We start from the raw sequence: 23,314 nt of genomic DNA on the forward strand, positions 1-23,314 counted from the left end.
TACAAGTATCTTATCCCAGCCTCACTTGGGGAAGGAGAGGATGCTGGGAGATGCTCATCTGGTCTGACCAGGTACTTCCTGTGCTCTAGTGTTGTGTGGTGGGTAGTGATGGGTACAGAGGATTCCTTGATGGTGCACACCTGTGAGAGAGCCTGGGCAGGAAGAAGGAACCAATGAGATGGGGGAGAGGGTCACACGTGGGCACGTAAGGCTCTCAGGGGACCAGGCCATGTTCTCTGTGGGACAGTGACAAGCTCATGGTTTGTCAACAGGGGAGGCTCCTGATTCATGTTTAGGAAGGATGTTGCTGTAGGGGAGGGTGGGGGAGGGTATATAGAAAGAGATGGGGGATTCTGCCATGGGAATCATGAGGGTATCATGGGATGGAGACAGGTAGATGATTTTAGAGCCACCTTGGAGGCAAATTAGGGCAGAGAAGGAGGAAAAGGAGGACCCTCACTTCCTGCTTGATGTTTTCTGGTCTTCTCATGGGATGAGAATTGAAAGGTCAGAACTCTGGAGGAACAGGTTCTTTGTTTTTAAGATTTATTGTTTCTATTTATTTCATGTATGAATGTTTGCCTGTGTGTATGTATGTGCACCTCATACATGTCTGGTGGCCATGGAGATTCTAGAAATGGGTGTTAGATTCCCTGGAACTGGAATTATGAATGATTGTGAACCACCACATAGTACCGGGATTTGAACCCAGAGCCTCTGTGTGAGCAACTAGTGATCTTAACCACTGAGCCATCTGTCCAGTCCTGTCTAGTCTGTTTTTAATGATGTCTTCACCCAGAATGGGCCCATGACCTGCTGAATTGGGGGATTGGGGAAGGCTGGAGCATGGGAACATGCCACTGCGCATGGTGTAAGGGCCTGAGCTAAGGTCACCGGAAATGGAACATGGACCGAGGACTGGACAGTGGCAGGACTGCACTGAGCTGAGGGAGGAGAAGCCACAGGCGGGGTGAAGGAAACACATCAAGGACCAACACAGACAGCCGCGGGGGGGGGGTACCGTATCCCAGAAACCCGGAGAGGGGCCATCTAAAAGGCAGAGATGTCTGCAGTGACTTGTCCCCTCTTTGGGCCACCTCTCGTATACCTCTAACACAGGGTGGGGCCGGCAGCACCCTGTGCAGTCCGTAGTCAAACCTTGTTCTGATCTCACCGGCTAGACGGCACTCTTGGCTGTGCGTATTTTCTAGAGACTTTTGTGACCTCTCTCCACCACCTCATCAGAATGAAGCTGAAGCACATGGCAAGGTTGTGAAGGCCACTATACCTCCCATTTCCCCATGGATTCATCCTCCATCTGCTTAATGTTGTTGTTTTATAAGTGTTAATTATAATCAAATTGACTATAACCTGGGGTCAAAATTGTTGCTGTTGTTTTAGAGACAAGATCTCACTGTGTGGCTTAGGCTGGTCTGGAACTCACAACCCTCTTGCCTCTACCTTTTGAGTGCTGGTAGCTGGTAAGTGTGCATTGCCCTATTTGGCCGGAGATTGGTTTATTTTCAACTCAGAAAATTGACGGGCAGTGGTGGTGCACGCCTTGAATTCCAGCACTTGGAAAGCAGAGGCAGGCGGATCTCTGTGGGTTTGAGGCCAACCTGGTCTATAAGAGCTAGTTCCAGGATAGATCTCCAAAGATCCAGAGAAACCCTGTCTCGAAAAACAAAAAAAACCAAACAAACAAAAACAAAAACAAAACCAAAAAACCAAAATCAACTCAGCAAAATTAGGGGAGTGAACTTCTTTCTCCTTTGAACGGCTGGGGATTAAACCAAGAGTCTTGCACATTCTGGGCATGTACACTAAGCTACTTCTGCAGCCTTCTTTGTACTTGTTGCTCTGAGATAGCCTTGCTAAGTTTCCAGGTTGGCCTGGAACTTACTCCATAGCCAGGCAGGCCTTGAACTGCTTGTGGTCCTCCTATGTCAGTTTCCCAGGTAGCCAGGATTACAGGACTGTGCCATCTGTCCCCGCAAGCGATGGCCTCTCTAAATCATGGGGGGCCCCACCATGCGACCAGTGATGGAAAGGACAAAGGGTTCAGTAAAGACATCGAGATGGGTGACATCAAAAGATGATGTCATGACGGGACTGAGGGTTTGCTGGCTGGTGACAGGAATGAGCTTTGGGCAGGCAGTACAGCTGTCCCTGGGTCAGGGCTGCCGAACCGTGTGGGCAGGTACCAGGCACCTTTGCTGGCTTCTGCTTACTCTGTGAAAATGATATGAAGTCTCAGCTCTACATAAATAACATGTAGAGAAGTATGGGGGAAGGGACACAGTGCCATGGAGAGAGGGGATAGTAAGCTGCATGGCTGGAGCTGGGCGGTGCTGCGGCCACTTGCCGCCAGAGTCCTAGAGTCTTTCTTAAGGACCATTTTCTCCAAACATGTGTGGACCAAACCCTGGGACCTAAGGGGGATTGGTTCATTCGTCTCTGAGGAGAGAGGATTAGGGAGAAAGTGCTAAGGAGCATTTGAGTGTTAAATACACTGTCGGCCGTGAGCTCCCACCTTGGGCAAGACGTGATGGAGAGGAGGAACTTTGATAAAAGGAGCTGGAAGCTTGACCAAAGGCCAGGGGTAACTGGGCCAGGCTGTGGCTTGGGGGACAAGCAGGAAGGAATGGAGCCAAGGTCACAGGGGTGACCAGACAGAGAGCAGAGGGCTTGGCACTGGCCACCAAGCATGGTTAAATCACCAAGAGGACGGCAGGGGTGGATGTGCTGCAGTAAACCAGAGCCTTCCAGAGGTGGGGGAGCTTGTCAGCCCAGCAGATGAGGGGACATCAAGGGTCGGGAGTGTCTGGATAGGAAGAATTTCTACCTGGGTTCTAGGCGGGGGGGGGGGGGCAGGGGGTGTCTGAACATCCCAGGCCCAGCAAAAGGCATCCACAAAACATGGCTGTGTGCCTGCCTCTCAGACGGGAAAACAGAGGCTCAGCGGTAAGCAAGGGTCAGAAACAGCAGACCCTGCCACAGCTTAGAAGGGCTGGTTGGCCCGTGGGTCAGGCAGCAGAGGCCAGATTCTGGCGCCAGTGGGTTGCCGGGGCTTGAACAGTGCCCCCCTCCACTATAGGCCTGGCTTTTCTTTATCCCTAAAATAGAGCCAGTTAATGGTGTGTGCTCCAGAGGTGAAGACTTTCCCATTTGAAGCCGGGTCTTACTATGTAACCTAGGCTGGCCTAAAACTCTCCCTACTCCTCCTGAGTGGCGGGGTGCAATCCAAGGCATGCATCCTGCGAGCCCTGGGCCAGCCCTGTTTATATGCAGGGAAGTTTGGGCTTAGAGAGAGTAATTGACATTGACTTGCCACTGGCCCAAGGCTCTTTTCATCTCTTATATTCTCCATAGGGATACTCCTCCCCCTAAAGTGCCTCACCTCCCCCACCATGCATCCTTCTCCTGGTATCCCTCTGGATGGTCCAGCAGCTCCCCAAGAAAGCAGGTTGAGGGAGTCATTCCTCTATGGCAGACGGAAGCTAAGGACAAGGTGGTGTCTCTCTCCCTCGTGTCCCGCTGTGTCAAAGGAGAATGGAATCTTCTGTGGCAGGTAGTCTTTACTGCTGGGGACAAGGAGGTGACACCAATGCTGCTCCTGGCCTCAGGCCACAGTCTCAGGGCGGGGAGAAATAATGAGCGAAGAGAGTATCATTAACCGGTGGGATGCGGGGCAAAAGGTGGTCGGTCAAGGGAACAGATTAGGGACTCAATGTTCCTACAGAAGTAAATAAAGAGGCAGCATCTTGGCTGACAAGTGAAGAGCCAGGTGGGGCTGGGTTTTGGAAGGGCTGGAGTTGTTAGTGGCATGGAGGAGAGAGGGGAGCATCCTGGGGGAAGAAGGGAGCTGGGTAGGGAAGGCCCGGAGGGGGCAGGGAAGAGGGCAAGCTGCCAGAGTGAGGGGCCAAGCATGCTGGCTCTTGCAGATGTTTCCACCCCTCTGAAGGCTGGTGAACAGATGCCAACAGCGGGCAACTATCCAGTGGATCCCCCAAGGCCACACATGCCCCAAGCTGCCAAAAGTTGGAGGGGCTTTCAGTTGGGGGTGCGGGGGGCTAGCCTGCTGTGTGTCCTTGAACTGTATGCAGGAGGATGGGGCCACCCCAGCAAGGTCTGGTGCCCCATGTGGGCTGCAGGAGGGGATCCCTGCTGGCCTTGCAGAATCTCTCCTGGTGACATGCAAGCTGGTCCTCGGAGGGAAGGCATGGCAGAAAAAGAGGTGAAGGCTTAACTCCCTGGCAGAGATGCCAGCGCAAAGCCAAGGCATGGCAGAAAGTGGAGTTTGGGGAGAACCTTTGATTTAGAGAACAAGGTTTTGGCATCACACTGTGATCAGAGAACAGAGGCAGCCCGCCATGGCGGCAAGAGAGAGTGCTGTGAACCTCATTAATCTGATGCCTCCGAGTTCAAAGCGATGCCTAATTAGAAGGAGCTGTAACTCTATGCTGGCTGGGTGGCCCATTGTTCCTGCTGGACACGTCACACCAGGTGATTTCAAAGTCTGTTCCTCGGGTCCCTGGGCCACTCAATGCCAATTAGTCACCATTTAGGGCCAGGCTGCCTGGGTTGGTGAGGCTCTTTAGGTAGCAAGGCTGCCTCAGTCCTACTGTTTGGTTCTGTGAAGCTCTCCAGATACCAGCAGAACTCTTGCCCTGTGGGAGTGGACTGCAAGGCCTCAGTAAGCTCCTGTCATCTCTACAGGAACAAGGAACCTCTCTCAGGACATACTTTCCTCATTCCTTTGTCTTGGAGCTCTGCCCTCCTTACTACCCCAGTCTAAGGTGTCCAAAGACATCAACTCTGTCCCCTCTATGAGTTCTAGATGCCCAGACAGGGGTCAGATTTGCTAGGACAATTCTGTGGGTCTCTGTCCCCAAGGAAAGGCAGGATCCTGTCTTCTCCTAAGCAGCACCTCTATTATGCACACAGTGGTTGCTTAGTAAAAACTTGTTGACTGGTACAGCCTGTCCCTTAGTATAGTGCCCTCTGAGAAGTTGAGGATTCTATCATAACACACACAGAGGCTAGAGGCCGACAATGGTGCCACTTGCAGGGCTGGGGTGTGTCTTAGTTACTTTTTTTATTGCTGTGATAAAGTACCATGATGAGGGTGACTTATAGAAGGAAGTGTTTAATTTGACTTACAGTTCCAGAGGGTCAGTGTGCATGATGGCAGAGGGCAGGAAGAGCCGAGAGTTCACATCCTGATCCACAACCACAAAGCAGAGAGTGCTGGGAATTGCAAGGGTCACCTATTCCATTCCATTCCATTCGACAGGGCTTCTCTGTGTAACCCTGGTTGTCCTGGAACTCATTCTGTAGACCAGGTTGGTCTTGAACTCAGAGATTCCCCTGCCTCTGCCTCTTAAGTGCCAAGGATTAAAGGCATGCACCACCTCTGCCTGGCCAATGCAAGAGTCTTTTCAAACCTCAAAGCCCACCTCTATGACACACCTCCTCAAACAAGGTCACACCCCCTAATCCTTCTCAAGCAGTTCCACTAGGGTCCAAGTATGCAAACATATGACCCTATGGGGCGCATTTTCATTCAAACCACCACAGGGTGGCTTGGGAATGGTGTTTCTGTCAATAGTCACTTACCTGGGAACCACTGGGTTCTGGGAATTGGATGTTTCTGCCTTTTAGGTTGCTGAGTCACCACTGAATTAGGGGCAGGGAAGATTCAAAAGGAAGACTGGAATACTGGGCCTGCAGTAGGGAGCCATAGGCTAGCTGTCTGGACTCCTGGAGGCCAGGCCTGCTGCTGGCTCCAGCCATTTATCTCTGTTCTTGCGTAGATTATCTGTTTCAGTTTCTAAATTTGTGGGATAGAGACAATAACCCTGTCATGTTCTGTTCCTTAAGCTGCGCACAGTGAGTTCAAATGAGAGACTAAATGAGATGCTCAGCCTGGTGTTGCTTGCATACCTCTGGAAATGGGACACTCATTCACTCTCATGGTCACTATTCCCATCCAGTGATAGTGGCAACCACTAAAATGGCCATTGCATGAGTTTCCTGGGTTGCTATAAGTTACCATCGACAGGGTAGTTTCAAGCCATAGAATTTCCTCTGTGCCGTTTCTTGTAGGCCATCTGCCTGAACTCAAGGTGATAGACTGGCTGGTCCCTGAAAGCTCCAGCGGAGGTTTTGTCTCACCTTATCAAGCTTTGGGTGGCTGCTGCCACTGTTTGGGTGCTTTGATGTGTGACTGTATCACTTGGCCTCTGCTTCTGTCTTCCTGTGGCTGTGTGTGTGTGTGTGTGTGTGTGTGTGTGTGAACTCACCCTATTTTAGTATGATTGCCTTCAACCTAGGCTTGTTTGTTTGTAGAGATCTGTGGGATACTGAAGCCCATTGCCCTCATTTCCCCTCTGAACTTCCACCCCACAAGCCCCTTCCATCCTCCATCCCAGCTCATCATTCTCATCTGCTCATCCGGATTTGAGCCTCTTCAGGCCAAACCTGCTCCACCACACACACCAGGCTACTGCTAGGGCCAGAACTTCTCTCCCAGGACTCCTTGTCCAGCCCCCGGGGTCCTCCCACTTGCTCACGCCTTTTAGGTGTGCACACTCCCAACACTTCACTCCAGGGCTCAGCCTGGGTTCTTCCAATTACCAGTTGCCTTGATGTCGAACACTGTAAACCCCTTCACCTCATTATAGGAAATTTCTCTTGAATGGCCTTTAAAAACCATCTCATTACACAGGAAGAACTGTAATTACCTCACGCAAGACGGATTCCGAACAAGTTGGTGCCGCCGCTATCAAATTGGCAGGACTGGGCTCACCGTGCTCTAGCTCGGCCACTGGGAGAGGCCGCTTCCCTCCATCATGGCCTCCTTCCCGGGTCCTGGTGTGCTAGGACCTGGACACCCTCATTACTGTTGGTGGCCCTAAAAGGTCAGTCTCTCTCTCATACACAGTGTGAGAAGACCACACCCTTCCCTAGTGTCTGAAGGCCAGTGTCCTCTAGGCCCTTGGACAACCCTGCCTCGTCCTGGGTCTGTCTGGAGGCAGGAAGAGCTTTTCCTCTGGCTCAGAGCATCACTGTAGGTTTGGACTCTGAAGGTCAGTAAACTAGTTCTTGCCTTCAGCCATGTGTTTAGTCTTTGCTCAGGACCTTCTAAAATAGGATCCCGTCCTGTCCCCAATTGTATGGAGGCTTCCCTGTTGTCAGGACAAAACCTCTGCTGTTTCAGTACTGACATGGCCCCACACGCCATCTCTTCTCGATGGGGCAGTCATGGGCAGTCACATGACTCTCCTGAGCTCTTTCTACTTCAGGATCACAGGGAGTGATGGCTGTGGCCACATGAACTAGTGGTTAGCTGAGCACAGGTCAGACTGGAACCCTCCGTCTCCCAGGGGCCTTTGCTCAGGATGGAACGGCAGATGGTGACAAGGGAATGCTAGAGAATGGAGAGCCAGACAGGACAGTCGTGGAGGGCTTGTCTGAGGCGGTGTCTTACTGCTTCGGCAGAGAGCTGTGGTGGAGGGAGCAGTGCACACCAAGTGTGCCACACAACAGAGCCCTGGTGTCGGGGAGAGCAGGAGGATGTGGGCATACGCAGGAAGCTGGGCCATGGCAAGGAGCATAGGGAAAGTTATTGGAGTTAACTTTTTAATATTTTATTTTCTGAAAATTGTTTTTATTAAGCTATATATTTTTCTCCACTCCCCTCACTTCCACTCCCGTCCCCTTCAACCCTCTCCCATGCTCACAACTTACCCAGGAGATCTTGTCTTTTTCTACTTCCCATGTAGATTAGATCCATGTATGTCTCTCTTAGGGTCTTGTTGTTGTCTAGGTTCTCTGGGATTGTGATTCGTGGGCTGGTTTTCTTTGCTTTATATCTAAAGTACATATGATATTTGTCTTTCTGGGTCTGGGTTACCTCACTCAATATGATGTTTTCTAGCCCCATCCATTTGCCCGCAAATTTCAAGCTGTCGTTATTTTTTTCTGCTGTGTAGTACTCCATTGTGTAAATGTACCACATTTTTCTTATCCATTCTTTGGTCAAGGGGCATTTAGGTTGTTTCCAGATTCTGGCTGTGACAAATAATGCTGCTATGAATATAGTTGAGCGCATGTCCATGAGGTATGATTGAACATCCTTTGGATATATACCCAAAAGTGGTATTGCTGGGTCTTGAGGAAGATTGTTTCCTAATTTTCTGAGAAATTGCCATACTGATAGCCAAAGCAGCTGTACCAGTTTGCACTCCCACCAGCAATGCAGGGGTGTTCTCTTTACCCTACATCCTCTACAGCATAAGTTGTTTTTGATCTTGGCCATTCTGACAATGGAATCTCAGAGTTGTTTTGATTTGCATTCCTCTGATGATTAAGGATGTTAACATTTCCTTAGGTGTCTTTCAGCCCTTTTAGATTCATCTTTTGAGAGTTCCCTGTTTAGGTCTATGCCCCATTGTTTTATTGGATTATTTGTTCTTTTGATGATCAATTTCTTGAGTTCTTTGTATATTTTGGAAATCTGCCATTTGTCCAATGTGAAGTTGGTGAAGATCTTTTCCCATTCTGTAGACTGTCATTTTGTCATGTTGACCGTGTCCTTTATTTTACGGAAGAGTCTCTATTTCAGAAGGTGTCATTTATTAATTGTTTCTCTCAGTGTCTGTGCTACTGGGGTTATATGTAGGAAGTGGTCTCCTGTGCCAATGCATTCAAGTGTACTTCCCACTTTCTTTTCTGTGAGGCTCAGTGTTTTATGTTGAGGTTTTATGTTGAGGTCTTTGATCCATTTGGACTTGAGTTTTGTGCATGACGATAGATATGGGTCTACTTTCATTCTTCTACATGTTGATATCCAGTTATGCCAGCACCATTTGTTGAATATGCTTTCTTTTTTACATTTTATATTTTTTGCTTCTTTGTCAAAAATCAGGTATTTGTAGGTGTGTGGATTGATATCTGGGTCTTCTATTTGGTTCCATTGGTCCTCCTTTCTGTTTTTATGCCAATACCAGGCTGTTTTCAGCACTGTAGCTCTGTAGTAGAGTTTGAAGTCAGGGATTGTGATGCCTTCAGAAGTTCTTTTTTTTTTAAATTTTTTTTTATTAATTTTTTTTAATATTTATTTATTTATTATGTATACAATATTCTGTCTGTGTGTATGTCTGCAGGCCAGAAGAGGGCACCAGAACTCATTACAGATGGTTGTGAGCCACCATGTGGTTGCCGGGAATTGAACTCAGGACCTTTGGAAGAGCAGGCAATGCTCTTAACCACTGAGCCATCTCTCCAGCCCCAGAAGTTCTTTTATTGTACAGGATTGTTTTGGCTATCCTGGGTTTTTTGTTTTTCCCTATGAAGTTGAATACTTTTCTTTAGAGTTCTGTGAAGAATTTTGCTAGGATTTTAATGGGCATTGCATTGAATCTGTAGATTGCTTTTGATAAGATTGCCATTTTTACTATGTTAATTCTACCTACTCAAGAGCATGGGAGATCTTTCCATTTTCTGGTGTCTTCTTCAATTTCTTTCTTCAAAGATTTAAAGTTCTTGTCTTCCACTTGTTTGGTTAGTTACTCCAAGGTATTTTATGTTATTTGTGGCTATTGTGAAGGGTGATGTTTCTCTGATTACTTTCTCAGCCCTTTTATCATCTGTGTACAGGAGGGCTACTGATTTTTTGAGTTAATCTTGTATCCTGCTACATTACTGAAGGTGTTTATGAGTTGTAGATGTTCCTTGGTAGAACTTTTGGGGTCACTTATGTAAACTATCATATCATCAGCAAGTAGAGTTTGACTTCTTCTTTTCTGATTTGTATCCCCTTGATCTCCTTTTGTTGTCTTATTGCTCTAGCTGGAACTTCAAGTGCTGTATTGAATAGATATGGAGAGAGTGGACAACTTTGTCTTGTTCCTGATTTCAGTGGAATTGTTTCAAGTTCCTCTCCATTTAGTTTGCTGTTGGCTTGCTGTGTATTGCCTTTATCATGTTTAGGTATGCTCCTCCTATCCCCACTCTCTCCAAGACCTTTATCATGAAGGGATGGTGTATTTTGTGGAAGGCTTTTCAGCATCTAATGAGATGATCATGTGGATTTTTTTCAGTTTGTTTATATGGTGGATTACATTGACATATTTTCATATGTTGAACCATCTCAGCATGTCTGGGATGAGGCCGACTAATATTTTATTTTTAATTTTAATTGTGTGTGTGTGTGTATGTGGGCTTGTATATTTGGGTGCAGTGCCTATGGAAGCCAGAAGAGGTGGCATTATAAGTGTTGTTGGCCATTCCATGTCCTATCGGTACAACAGGCTTCACCCAGGGCCACCCTGAGCTCAGAGGCTACTGTCCTACATAAGATTGCTCTTGGTCAGCAGGGTAAATGCAGAAACTTTTTATATAATATGAAAAGTCTTATAGACTCCTAGATTGACATTGGCTGCTGGTGCAAACTGGTCACAGTAACTGGTGACTGCACTGCAAACATGGCTAGATAGAACTCACAATGTGGGGGACACCTAGGCAGGGACAGGCTTAGTCTGTGGCCAGAATCAGGGTACATGTATGAATGGGATCAGGGCTCAGAGTGTGATTAGGCCAAGGTCCAATGTGTGACCAGGCTTAGGGCTCAGTGTGTGGCCTGGATCAGGGCTCAGTGTGTGACCAAAATCAGAGCTTAGCGTGTAGCCAGCGTTGATATTCTCTTTCATCTACGCTCCCTGTGCGCATTCTGCCTGTCTTCCCATGGGGCTTATTAGATGTCCAAGGCTGATGTCACATGCTCTGAGCCTTGACTAGCAAATCTCAAATCCCTGGGCAGACGCCTGATGATGACACTGACAGTCATCCCACGGTTTCTCCCTCAGTGGATGCTGCGTGGACAGAGTGAGGGCTTCTATTGTCACAGTTTACAGATTAGGAAACTGGAATCAAAAAGGTAAAAGACTGTCTAAGGTTGTCTAGCAAGATCAGTGGCTTAGCTTAGAGGCCAGCTCCTTGTCCCATTCTCTCTACCATCGTGGGAGCTGAGAGGGACTTTGCAAGCTCTCATCTGCCCAGCAAGACCTCCTGTTGACTCCTCCTCCACTTGCACCTGGACTCAGGTTCTAAGTCCGGCCTTCCCCCGGATGATGACTGGACTGTGGGCAGGCCAGGGCCCCTCCTCTATGGTCTGAGGTGTTGGTCAGATCTGTGCTTCCATAGTTGGGGTTGGGCAAACCCTGTCTGCAGACCCTACAGGACCCAGCGTCTGAAGTTTGCTCTTCCATAGAGCATAAGGGGATGTAGCAGCTGCCAATAGTTCTAGATGCTGACCTCCTGGGGGACTGAGAGGCATGATGGTCTGGTATGACCCTGTGACACCTGTCCTCTTGGTTTTCCTCTACACCATGTATTGGCTGCTGTCCTAGATCTATGTTGAGCTTCATCTCTTTGCTTTTCCTACAACAGTCTGTCCCTGTCCTTGTCTGTTTGGACGCAATTGGACACATCAGACTCTCCACCACTGGGTCTTCACCCCACCATGGAGATGCAATGCTTTGAGACAGGGGTGGGGAGGGGAGAGAGCCATTGGGAACCAAAGAGAGCCCTCTCTCACTTTCCCCTGACTTTTATGGCATCTTCTCAAGTCTCCCTACAGCCTAGTCCCTGGCTTGCTCCTGCAGCTTTATGTAACTTCTAACTTTGCGACCTCTGGACAGCTTCTGGAAGGTTCCTTTCCCCACTGTCCTCCACTTACCCAGATTCAGCAATAGCAGTCACTTGGAGTGATGCTGAAAAATACTTGAAATAATTCAACTTGGAACTCTGGATCCATTGTGGTATCCACTCAGCCTACCTACCCCCAAGACCCAGATTCCAGCCAGCAGCTCCACCCACCTCCTAGCCACACTGGTAGCTTTGGAAGAGGACAACCTTGCCTCAGATCCACCTTGATATCGCTGGACACAAACCACTCACACTGAGCTTGTCACAGAGAAAGTGACCCATACTGGCTGATTTTGTCAAATTGGCATAAGTCATAGTCATCTGGGAAGAGGTGACCTCAACTGAGAAAGTGCCACCACCAGACTGGCCTGTAGGCAACCGGTAGTTCATTTTCTTAATTAGTGACTGATATGGGAGGTCCTAGCCCGTGGTGACGGTGCCACCCCTGGGTGGATGGTCCTGGATGGTATAAGAAAGTGGGCTGAGTAAATTCTAAGGAGTAATCCAATAAACAGTGTTTCTCCACAGCCTCTGAATCAGCTCCAACCTCCAGGCTTCTGCCTTGAGTTCCCATCCTGACTTCTCTGGATGATGGGGTACAAGCTGTAAGAGGAAATACACCCTCTCTTCCCTAAGTTGGTTTTGGTCATGCTGTTTGTCATAGCAACAGAAACCTAAGACAGGCCCCAAATGTTTCATTTGCTATTTTTAGAAGTGTAAGTAGCGAGCCATGGCCATAGTGGTAGGACAGCCCACTAGGAGAGCCCCGGTTGAGAGCCACCACACCAAGAAGGTTTCCAGGCTCTCATTCTTCTCCCAGAGCTGGTGTCTTCTTTTGACTTATTTTCATTTTTCTCTAATGTTCTGGCTTGGGACAGGCCTGGCACACAGTGAGTTGGGGTCCAAGATGTTAGGTGGGTATTCTGGAGGAAGTAACTCACAGGGCTGCTGCCCTGTGGCGGGTTTGCAGGCAGTGGGGTCCTCCTGAGTGTATCTTGTTCCCAGCCATCCTCCCAGACTCTCATGGGGGCCTGCTACGTCTCCAAGAGTGCTGGCATGTGTTGTAAGAAAAGGACCTCCAACACTGTGGCGTTGGCTTTGGTCTCATCCTTGCCCCACTTCCTTTCCAGAGGGCTAGCCTGATCACATGACCACCAACTGGTGGTGTTAAACTTAGGCCAGTGGCGTTTAATTAATCAGTGTGTCCATGATAGTGGGGATGCGAGGAGCAGACTCTAAAAGGCCCAGTTACCAGGATGAGCTAGGAGGCCATCTTTAGTGCACACTTACACACCAGCCAGGCACTAGACTAGTTGTTGTGAGTTAGGGGTTTCCCTGTTTGCCAATGTTAAGAGGAGGGCCCAGGGATGAAGACGACTTTCATGTCTTCAGCAAATGCGAATGTCCAAGAAGACAGGCCTGGGCTTGCAGGAAGTGGAGCTGACCATGGAGGCTCTCATCCTGGTGATTCCTACCATGCCAGTGCTCCTTGCTGGCTTGAGTGTAGAGCAAGAAGCCTAAGGTCAAAACATTGGGTATGCATGGTCCTTGGGCTGTGTGCTGGTCTACAGAGTTTCCTGTGTCTCCACTTTTTGTCTCCCTATGGCCCCCTTATGGGGCTCAGCCCAGTTCTGTGTTCCTTAGACCGTTCCTGCATGCCCTCTCCTGCAGACCTAATGATCTTGACTATCCTGCTCTGTGCTCCCGCATCCTTTCAACTCTGGCTCATAAAGGCCAGTGCCGTCCACCGCCCATGTCTCTCTCCAGTGCTGTCTCCTTCCCATTCTCCCTCCATCCTGGGGCTCAGCCTGGGCTTGTATATGGGCCCCTTCTCCCCAGGCACCTCATCCCACAGCTTCTGCCTTGCATCCACCTCTACCTCTGGCCAGCTTCTCTAAGGCAGACTTTTTGTTGGCCTCCTAGAATCCTGGGCAGTGCTTTAGGGTCTCAGTTTTCCTGGCTGCAGAGCAGGTTAGAATGATGCCTGAAACATAAGAGGCTCCTAATAAATGCTTGTTGAATCGTGGAATCAAGGGACAAGTTTTGGCTTGTGTTTACCACCTGAGCATTGTGGAGATCAAAGTAGCTGATGTCTTACACGGGCTTGGCAAGGCTTGACTGTGCTGTTTGGACAGCAGGCATCCAGGGTGTGCACAAGTGCTGAACTGCTGCACCCAGTGCTGAAATCGCTGCAGACTGACCCGCTCCATCCCTTCGCCTACCAGCACACACAGGCCCTACCCTTGCTTGCCCTCTGCTCCCTTCTCAGCTTGGCTCACTGCCACCTTCTCCCTTGTAATCCATCCTCCACCTGGTGGCATCCAGCAAGATCTTTCTGAAGCACAAATTGGTTCCTGTCATTCCTCACTTAAAACCCTTCAGGCTCCTGATGGCTCTGAGGATAAGAGCTAAACCCCTTACACTCTGAGGGAGGGGGATGGTTTTCCTCTCCAATCCATTGCTCTAGCCTGCCTCCGCCTGCAACTCCTTCCCTATTGTTTCCTCCTCCAAACCCCTTCAAGACTATCTGTGAAGTGGACATCCATTGCCACCTTGCCAAACCCCTTGGGAATCCATTCACACCACTCCAGAACTGTCTCTACCCTCAACGGTGGCTCCATGAGGTCATGAGTGCCCTAAGCCAGGGTCTTAGGTGGTTTGTATTCCTAGTTCTCACAAAGCATTGGTGGAATTGGATGGATGGGTGGATGGACGGATGGACAGACGGGTGGATAGGTGGATGGATGAAGGAACAAGCAGTTCTCCCCAAATGCAGGGATTCTGGGCTGGAACTTAAGACTTGCCCTGGGTGGGGTGGAGGCATGGGGACAACACACGTGCCTTTGTGTGCTCTGAGAGTGGCCTCTTTTGTGTATGTCTCATTGGCATCTCGCCTAGATGTGCCTCCAGAATGCCCCTCCTGGTGCAGAATGTGCCCAGCAATAGCAGAGGCCGTATCTTCTAAGAGGGGCCCGGGAACTGTTCCCCTGGGAGGCATGGGATGTCTTGCTGGGGGAGGCATGGAGGCCTTGATGATGCTCACCACCACATACACAGGTTCTCCTTTCCCTGGGACCTTTCACTATACAGCTCTCTCTCTCTCTCTCTCTCTCTCTCTCTCTCTCTCTCTCTCTCTCTCTCTCTCTCTCTCGTGCCAGGCCTACCTTTTGTCCTGGTTTGGCCACCTCCCTACTCCCTATTCTTGCAGATCCGTGCCCTGGCATTTCTGGCTTCCTGGCCAGTGTTCAGGTACTGATTCCTCTTCTATGGGTGCCACCATCCTCTGGGGCCAAGCTTTGCCTGACAAGCCACCATATCTGTTCCCAGATCCTTCCATCTCGGGCCTTATAATTGTAAATCTGTGCTGTGTGCCAGGCCTCGCTGTGGGGGTCAGTGTAAGAAGGAAGGAACCTGCTTCTGGGTCCTCTAACCCTTTGGCATCTTCAGAATGGCTCTTCTGGTACTATTGCAGGACACACATCTTCAGTGAAGGGCCCTGAACTATCCCCTTGGGTGGGCTCAGACAGGACCTCACTGCAGGCCTGGAGGAGGTAGGGTGGGGGAGGGGATCAGGAGGCTTGCTGGAGGAAGCTGTGTCATCTAGACGGGCCAATAAGAAGGAAGAGTACAATAAGGTCCTCACTGGTGGGCACAGCTGTCCCTCTGGGCTGTGTTCTGCACCAGGCTCACACCTGCCACCAGCATGGTCAGTGGGTGTAATTATGTCCATCAACAGATGGAGAAACAGAGGCTTAAAGAGCCCCCAGGTCACCAGAGGCACTGGACACTTGTCTGTTGTCCTTTTCCGCTGCCAAGGGAGGAAGCTAAAGGAGAGTCTGGAAAAGGAGATGGGTGCCTGCCATAGGGTACTAGACAGGCACAGCAGCTGCAGAGGGTGACTTCCCAGGAGAAACCGGGGGAGGCTTCAGGTTGGTCCTGTCTCCTGCACCACCTACTGTGGGAGAGCCCTCACATGGGAGGCTCCACGGCCCCTCCCCCAAGAGGCAGGCACTTTGCCTATTTGGAGGATAATTCCCCATTATACAGAGATATTTAGCCTAATAGAAGCCGACAGATCATTCAGGGCAGTAATGTACTCCAGCTTCAAGCGGTTAGTTTCCTCAGCCTGAACTCCCAGATTAAAGACTCCTTGTCCGTGCCCGCCCCGCACTGGTGCCTATGACCTTGACTGCAGTGATGGGGTAGGTTCCTCCGTCTCTGTCTCCCTCCTCTTGTTTTGCTGGTTTTCTCCCCCCCTCCCCCTCTCTCTGTCTCTCTCTGAAAAAAAAAAAAACCAGGATTTTCTTCTTAAATATTCAACTGAAAGGCCATTGCTTAAATCGCGCATGCTCTGGGGACAGGCTCATTGTGTTCAGCTGCCGTCCATCGTGGGGCCTGGCTGGGCCAGAGCACTGGCTAAACCATGTGGTGCTGAAGGACACTGGGGGGCTGGACCCTCTAGTAGGACACAAACACATGGAGGTTGACAGCCTCTACCCTCTCTGCCCAGCTCCAGGCCTGCAGAGACCTGGCTTGTTCTCTTCTCTGAGTGCAGAGAGTGGGTACTCCCAGGGGAAGGATGGAACCCAGGGTCCATGGATACCGAAGAAGGAGTCTTTCTGAGTTGGGGCCCCCAGCAGCCTGGGACCTGCTGAATGAGGAACTTGGCATTTGGGAAGCCTTTCGGTTTAGGGAGCTTCCTGATTCTTCCAGGCAAGCATGGTGGGATGGTTTTGGGGATGGGAGTAGGGAAGTTCTCTAGGTGAGATGCTTTTGAGAGATCCTGGAGTTGACCTGCCTACTCTAAGACCCTGGGATGATCCCATTTCTTTCTTGGGCCTCAATTTCCCATCTGCTAAATGGGATGATGCATTTTAACCTATTTGCTCCTGATGTGGGTGAGGACCCAATTGGAGACCAGGTGCTGTAGAGCGGAGTGATGGACTGACCGCTGTCCAGGCACTGTTTCGCTTTCAGTCTCTGTCACAGCTACTGTGGTCCATACAATCCAGCTGTGATTGTACGCAGATGGAATTTAAGAAACACACGACTGGAAGCAACTTTCCTGTTTAGTGCAACTCCCCACCCAACACATGGGCATCCCAGACTCCCTTGTAGCCTTCGGGGACAGAGTTCGCTCCTCCTCACACAGGACAGGGGCCCACAGTCCTTTCTCACTGGGTCCTGCTCTACTTTCTCTGCCATGAATACTACATTGCCTTGTCAGAAACCTGAAGTCCTGTGCAGGCCAGGGAGGCTTCTGCCAGGAATCTCAGTGATGATGTCTCTCTGAACAGACCTTTTGATACGGTGTTGGCACCTGGCTCTTTGGAGGTGGCTGGACCATTTCAAGAGTTGTTTTAGGGGGTGGAGAGATAGCTCAATGGTTAAGCACTGGCTGATTTTTCTGAAGGCTCTAGTTCCATTTCTGGCACCTAGATGGTGGCTCACAACCATCTGTAACTCCAGTGCCAGAGGATCTGATGCCCCCTTCTGGCCTCTGCAGGCACCAAGTATACGCGTGGTATACAAGCTTGGAAAACACATAATATAAACAACATAAAAATACATATAAAATAAATAAATTAATTTTAAAACAAGTTTAATAAAAGAGCTGGAGTGACTAGTCACTGAGGCCCCAAGGGCTCTAAGCAACCAGGTTCCACTCCGCATCTGGTTCTTGGAGCTACTCATAGGACCCACTCAGACTCCAGAAACTCTCCTGCCTGCTTTGCCTGTTAATAGGGCAACTGGAGGGATTTGAACAAAGGATTGTTACCTTCCTTTTGGACCTGCCTGGGCTGGTTCTACCATCAAGGCTCCATCTGAGTCTATGAATCTTGTTTCAGGCCCTCATAGTGCCCATGAGAGCCTCTAAGAAGCCAATCTGACCATCCCCCTCCACTTCCACAAGAGCCTCCCATCAGAACTCTGTGTGAAATGCTCACTCAGGCTTGGAACTGACTATCCAACCACTGAGCTTCCCAGTCCCTATGTTTCTGTTTTGTTTATAAGGAAGTCACAAAGGCCCTGCTTGTGCCTGCTGGAGTCTCTGTCATGATTTGATATACATCTATCCCTGTGAGACTAGAGCTCAGGCTCCAGCTGCCTCTGTCTTTTCCGTGTTCTGCCTAGCATTTCTAGAACTTCCTTTTAGAGTAGCTTGGAAACTAACTCACCCAAGCCCAGTTGGACTTTTAGCCCTCTATAGGGAACCAACGGGGTTGGGTGCTGATAGAGATGCCAATTCTTGATGTCTAGCTTCTCCATCCAGCTTTTAATAGGGTGGTGGTGGTGGTGGTGGTGGTGGTGGTGGTGGTGGTGGTGTGTGTGTGTGTGTGTGTGTGTGTGTGTGTGTAGATCAGGGAACAGAGTCTTCAGAAAGAGATGGCCAACCCAGACCCTACTAGCAAGGGCAGAGCGGGGCAGGAACTCTAATCTAAGATGTTCCATACTGCCCCTTGCCCTTAGCCTCCACACTCTTCCCCATCACTCCTGCCTGTCCCTTCTCCCAGGCTCGGCTACCAGAGTCTTGAGCAGGCCCCTGCTGGGGCTCTTCTAAGCAAACCCATCTGGTACTGTCTGAGGACTGCCTTATCTGCTGTCAGTCGGAGGGTGAGGATCACTGCGCCTTTTCCTGTGTTCCCTGCACAGGATGAGGGAAGAGAAAGGGGGCCTGGGAAGGAAGATGCACCCCCAGGGAACTGAGACTCAGGAGGGGTAGGCGGCTCCATGGGTGTCGCATCTGCTTGTTATTTTTCAGAGTTATTTTTAAGTTGGTGGTCTGGTTGTAAGAGCAGCATGTCTCTGGATGTGGCTCTGGACTCACCGTCTTCCTCTTGTCTCCTTACCCCGCCTCCTCATCCCAAGCATCAGACAACTGCTGTTGGTGCTGCTGAGGCGGGCAGCCTCCCCCTCGCACCCTCCAGCCTTGTCTCCTCCTCCTCGGGTGACTGTGACAGCCAACCCACTGCCCCCCCCCCAGCCGCCCAGGCTCCAGTTGGCAGTGCGAAAGGACTTTTAACAATGAAGAAAACATCATTGCGTTTATTTGGTTAAAGCCATCCAGCGATTTTTTTCCCTAGCACTTGGGATGCTAGCCAAACCCCTCACTTTGGCTGTCAGGGCCTCAGCCTCCTCGCAGCCTCATTTCCTGAAGTATAAGTTCAACTGTGACCCCCTTCAGGAAGACCTCCCTGGACCCTCTGGCTAGAGCAACCCCGGTCCTGCTCCCGCTGTGCTCCTCTTGCCGGATGTTAGGGTTTCCACTGCGTTCGGCTCTCTCAGGAAGTGTCGTGTTGTTTCTCTGCTCATCATCGGGCTTCATGACAGTACCAGACCATCTATCCATCTATCTCAGGCCCTCAGGCCCTCCTGCATTGCTGGTACCTACAGAGCACCTGGCACTTAGGCCTTCCTCAAAAGCATTTTGTGAATGAACAAGTAATGCAGAAACAGATAAAGGCACAAGCAGATGATGAAGCTAACCACATTGACAGTCGATAATTCTCTCTCTCTCTCTCTCTCTCTCTCTCTCTCTCTCTCTCTCTCTTTCTCTCTCTCTCTGTGTGTGATGAGAATCATCTGCCCTTTTAACAGCAGGCTTGGGGGACCCTGACATAAAGCTCTGCATGTATAGGAAGTTCACGGGTGTGGGGATACATTTGCTGTCCGGCCATATGACATCTTTCCCCTCTCTGGCCTCCATTGTACTCCACCTACAGACTGACACTGGCTGGCTGGAGGCCCTGGCCTTTGAGGTCACTATGCCAGCTACTACCTGATGCACTGGAGGGAGGGAGGAAGTCAGGTGGGGATGGCAGTTCACCTGGGCATTCTGCCATGGGAGAGTAGGTACAGGCCAGGAGGTTGCTGGGAGAGCTGCCTGCATCTTGCTACTGGGAGACAGACTGCATTCACAGCCAAGGTCCCTAGATGCAGTGTTAGCATCAGCTGGATAAGTTGTCATCTTTCTCTGTGTGTCCTTGTGTTTTCAAGAACTTTTTTTTTTTTTGATACATTGACTTCTTGGATTTCTAGCTTTCAATTACTATGTATTTTTCCATGAAATAAAATAAGAAGACAAAAAACCCCACTGCACCTCAGTTCCACCATGCCAAAGTCATGGCAGTTGCTGAGCTTTTCCTGTGAAGACAGGGCTAGATTGTGGCACACGTGGCTCCTGACCTTTGGTGGCTGGCTTCCTCCTCTGATCTGATAAAGGAGTCACTCCTTCCTTTTTAATGCTGCCTTCAGGGCAGGGGAACCAGATGGAGAGGTCTCTCCTTGAAGGTGGGAACTCAGGTTTCAGTCCTCAGTCCTGCATCTACTGGGGTGCAGTCAGAGCCACGCATGACTGCTTCAGACCTTAGGTGTCACCTATAACATGAGTCTGCGATCTGTAAGCACAAGTGGAGCCCCAGGTGTGAGTCGGCTACGCAGAGCCCTGTGTGCCTTGACCCCACCCTCCTGGCTTCCTCTTTTTCCTACCCACTATTATTACCGCAGGATCCTTGCTGTATTGTGTTCTATTGTGTACCATTCTATTAGGAGAGGAACTGGGAGATCCCTTGCTGTCTTGGTTGTAATGCTTAGGTAGAGGTCAGTTTTGTTCCCAAAGGATTTTTCCCTCTAGGAACACTTTCTCTCGGACAATCTCAAGGGCTTCTCTCAAGGCTGCTGTGTCAGGGATCTGACAAAAGGCGAGGGGTAAAGATGGAGCCTTTCAAAGGTAGCCTGGCACACTGTCCTGGGGCAGCAGCATGGGGTTTAGGGCTATGGGACACTTACAGTGCTGTGGTGGGCAAGCCCAACACCACTCACAAGAAGGATGGTGGGCTCCGGAAAGGTGAGAGTAGATTTGAGGGAGCTGGATTCTGGTTTTGCCTTTGCTACTGCCTAACTGTATGACTTCGGGCAAATTATTTCCCTTCTCTGGACCTCAGATTTTCCATTGACTATGGCTCAGATAGACAAGGGTTGATTCAGCTTGTGTTGTCCAGTATGATAGCCACTAGCCACCTTTAAATTAAAATGTAAATTATAGTAAAACCAAGTGGGCCAGGGATATGTCTCTGTAGCTAAAAGGGCTTGTTGTGAAAAATGAATATCAGAATTTTGTCCTCAGATCCTATAGCAGAAGCAGAGAATCAACTCTCTCTCTCTCTCTATTTCTCTCTCTCTCTCTTTCCCTCTCCCTCTCTCCCCCCCCCCCCCCCCACATCAGCTTCACTATCTACATATCTATATGCATGGGTGGCTGGTGGCTACCACATTGGGTATGACGGCACACATTCAGAACCTTACTCAGTGCAGAAAACTCTATTGGGCATACAGGTTTGGCAGTCCTTCCAGGGGCCTAGTGAGCCCTAGTGAGCCCTAGTGGGCTGTGACCCTATGAGTCTGGGCCTCTGTCTTTAGATCTTCTTAAAGGGCCAGGACAAAACGGAACATCTCTGACCTTAAAGCCAGCATCCTGAAGAAGGGGTGATTTGGAGGGGTCTCTGTGTGTGGTCACCACATCCCGTCTCTCAGCCAGTCTCTTTTTGGAGAAGGTGAGACAGAGGGTGGGGGGCCCTCAGGTGGCCCCCAGCAGGAATGGATCACTAGCGTAGAGTGAAGGTACAGCCCGTAGCCTTCTGATTGCTCACACAGGAGGGTGTGAGGAGCCCTGGCTCATCTCTTCCTTCTCTCAGGCCTTGACTACCACCTGGGAACCTAGGAGTAGGGGTAAGATGCCAGGCTAAGGAAGCGAAGGCTGGCTGATCTCACCTCAGATTAGCTGTTAGTCCAACATTGCCGCCCCACTCCCCATCTTCCACCCCTCTGTCCCTCATAAGGCCCCTACAACTCACTCTCGTTCTCCTCTTTTCTAGGGATCCTAAGGCAATGTTCTGGCTGTCTTGAGTCTGTGGGCTGCATGGCCTCCTGCCCAACTCTTGAGGCTCTGACCCTGTCCAGCCCTGACCAGCCTCAAGCTGATTGCTGGCCCTACCTGGTCTGGGGAGCCCCTCGTGCTTCAGGACTCAGTCAAACACTGCAACAGTTACGGTAGGTGCACCCCAATCACCCCTGCTCCCTAGCTCTTGGGATACCTGAGTGTTCTTGGTCCTGGAGGAGAAAGGGCCCTTTTTGAATGATCCTTATCAGAATTATAAGTAGGGGTTGGGAAAACCCTGTTTCATATAGCCAGTGTCTAGTGATAGGACGGGCTTCAGGCAAAGCTTGGTTCAGCCGTTCAGACACTGTGAGAAGACTCTGACTTCTGACTGTGTCCCTTATGCCTCTTTCTGGGTGGTGGCTGCACTCTTCGTGGCATTTGACACAATCTGGGCCAGTGTATTTCTAGATTTAAGTCTGGGGTTGAAGATGGAAATCTGCTTTCATGATGAAACAATTAAAGCTCTAGCATTGACCGCTTGGTCCTCATTGGTAGGATTTGGACCATTCTGAGCCTTTAACTGGGACTGTGGGTCTTGAAGACACTGATGGTCTAGGGGATTAGGACCCAACCTTTCCCAGTCAGGGAACCAGGGCAGAGAGAAGGTTGTTCCTCAGAGAAATCTCAACCTTGCTGCAGGTGATGCGAGACTCTACAACTGAAAGAGACAAAGACAAAAGGTTATTGCAGACAGATTTTTCACCCCAACTGGACAGCCTGAAGCCAGACCAAATGGACATGAACATGCCGTGGGGCCTCAGATGAATCCCTAGCCCTCTTCTCTGAGTTTAGCTTCCTCATCTGGCAGGGCCACCAAAAGAGCCACCTGACATCTGGCATCTGGCAAGAGCTCAGGACACTCTCTTTCTCTTCCTCTTCCTGTTCTATTCTCTTCCCCTTCCTGTTCTGGGGATGTTTGAGACATCCATGTTTTCTTCATACTTGGGATCCACTGGGGAAGCGTGTTGGTCAGAATCCCCACAAGCAGGGCTTCAGCCAAGGTTTTGTATGCATGAGATCTGTAGAGAGTAGATTGTAGATCTGCTGAGGTTGAAGTGAAATGGGAGTCTGTTGGGGGATGTTCTTGGGTAAAGTCCGACTGGTCCTGCAACACAGTTCAGAACCACGCCTGCATAAGGAGCCAGGCTCCCCACTCTGCATCAGTCAGGCATTAGCCATCCACAGGGCCCAGCATTGCTCAAGCAAGGGGTGCCTGTTTGAAGAGTATTTCTCTGGAGAGGGGGAGCAGTAGGCTGCTACAGGGCTCTCCGACCCTGGAAGATGGGGTGCTGTCCCCTCTGCCTGGTCCCCAGCAGCTCTTCTCTTTCCTGCCCTTCTTATGTCTTTCCTTATTCTCCACCCCTGCCCACTGTTTAAGGCCCACTTCAGGCCTTCTTTTCCAGGGAGTCTTTGCTTGCTGTTCCAGCCAGCAGCTATCTCCAAGGGTCCATGTTCTTTGTAGGAGGACAGAGATGCAGGCAGCATTTCCTCACAAACACTTCATTGCTTACCATATCAGTGCCAAAGTCTAGTGCTCTGTTTGCTTTGACTGCCAGGGAGCTCATAGACAAGGTGTAGCTTTTTCTGCTAAGCCATCAGGAAACAAACATTCAATAAACCTGCTCCTGGCTTTGCCTTCACGCCTTTTATCCGCTGTCCTGG

At 50.0% G+C, this 23,314-nt stretch overlaps 1 long non-coding RNA gene across 1 annotated transcript in view; it reads left to right on the forward strand.

Annotated features, from left to right (window-relative positions):
* The window catches only part of LOC126486892 (uncharacterized), a 112,843-nt gene extending 91,087 nt beyond the window's left edge, over positions 1–21,756 (forward strand). Inside the window, exon 4 of the long non-coding RNA XR_007588226.1 lies at positions 21,588–21,756. This is a non-coding gene — a long non-coding RNA (uncharacterized lncRNA). The remainder of the gene's footprint in view (positions 1–21,587) is intronic.
* The last annotated feature ends 1,558 nt before the right edge of the window (positions 21,757–23,314 follow it).

This window comes from Alexandromys fortis, unplaced genomic scaffold (assembly GCF_014885135.2).
Source record: "Alexandromys fortis isolate MF-2015 unplaced genomic scaffold, M_Fortis_MF-2015_v1.1 scaffold_167, whole genome shotgun sequence".
In the NCBI taxonomy this organism is placed as follows: domain Eukaryota; kingdom Metazoa; phylum Chordata; class Mammalia; order Rodentia; family Cricetidae; genus Alexandromys; species Alexandromys fortis.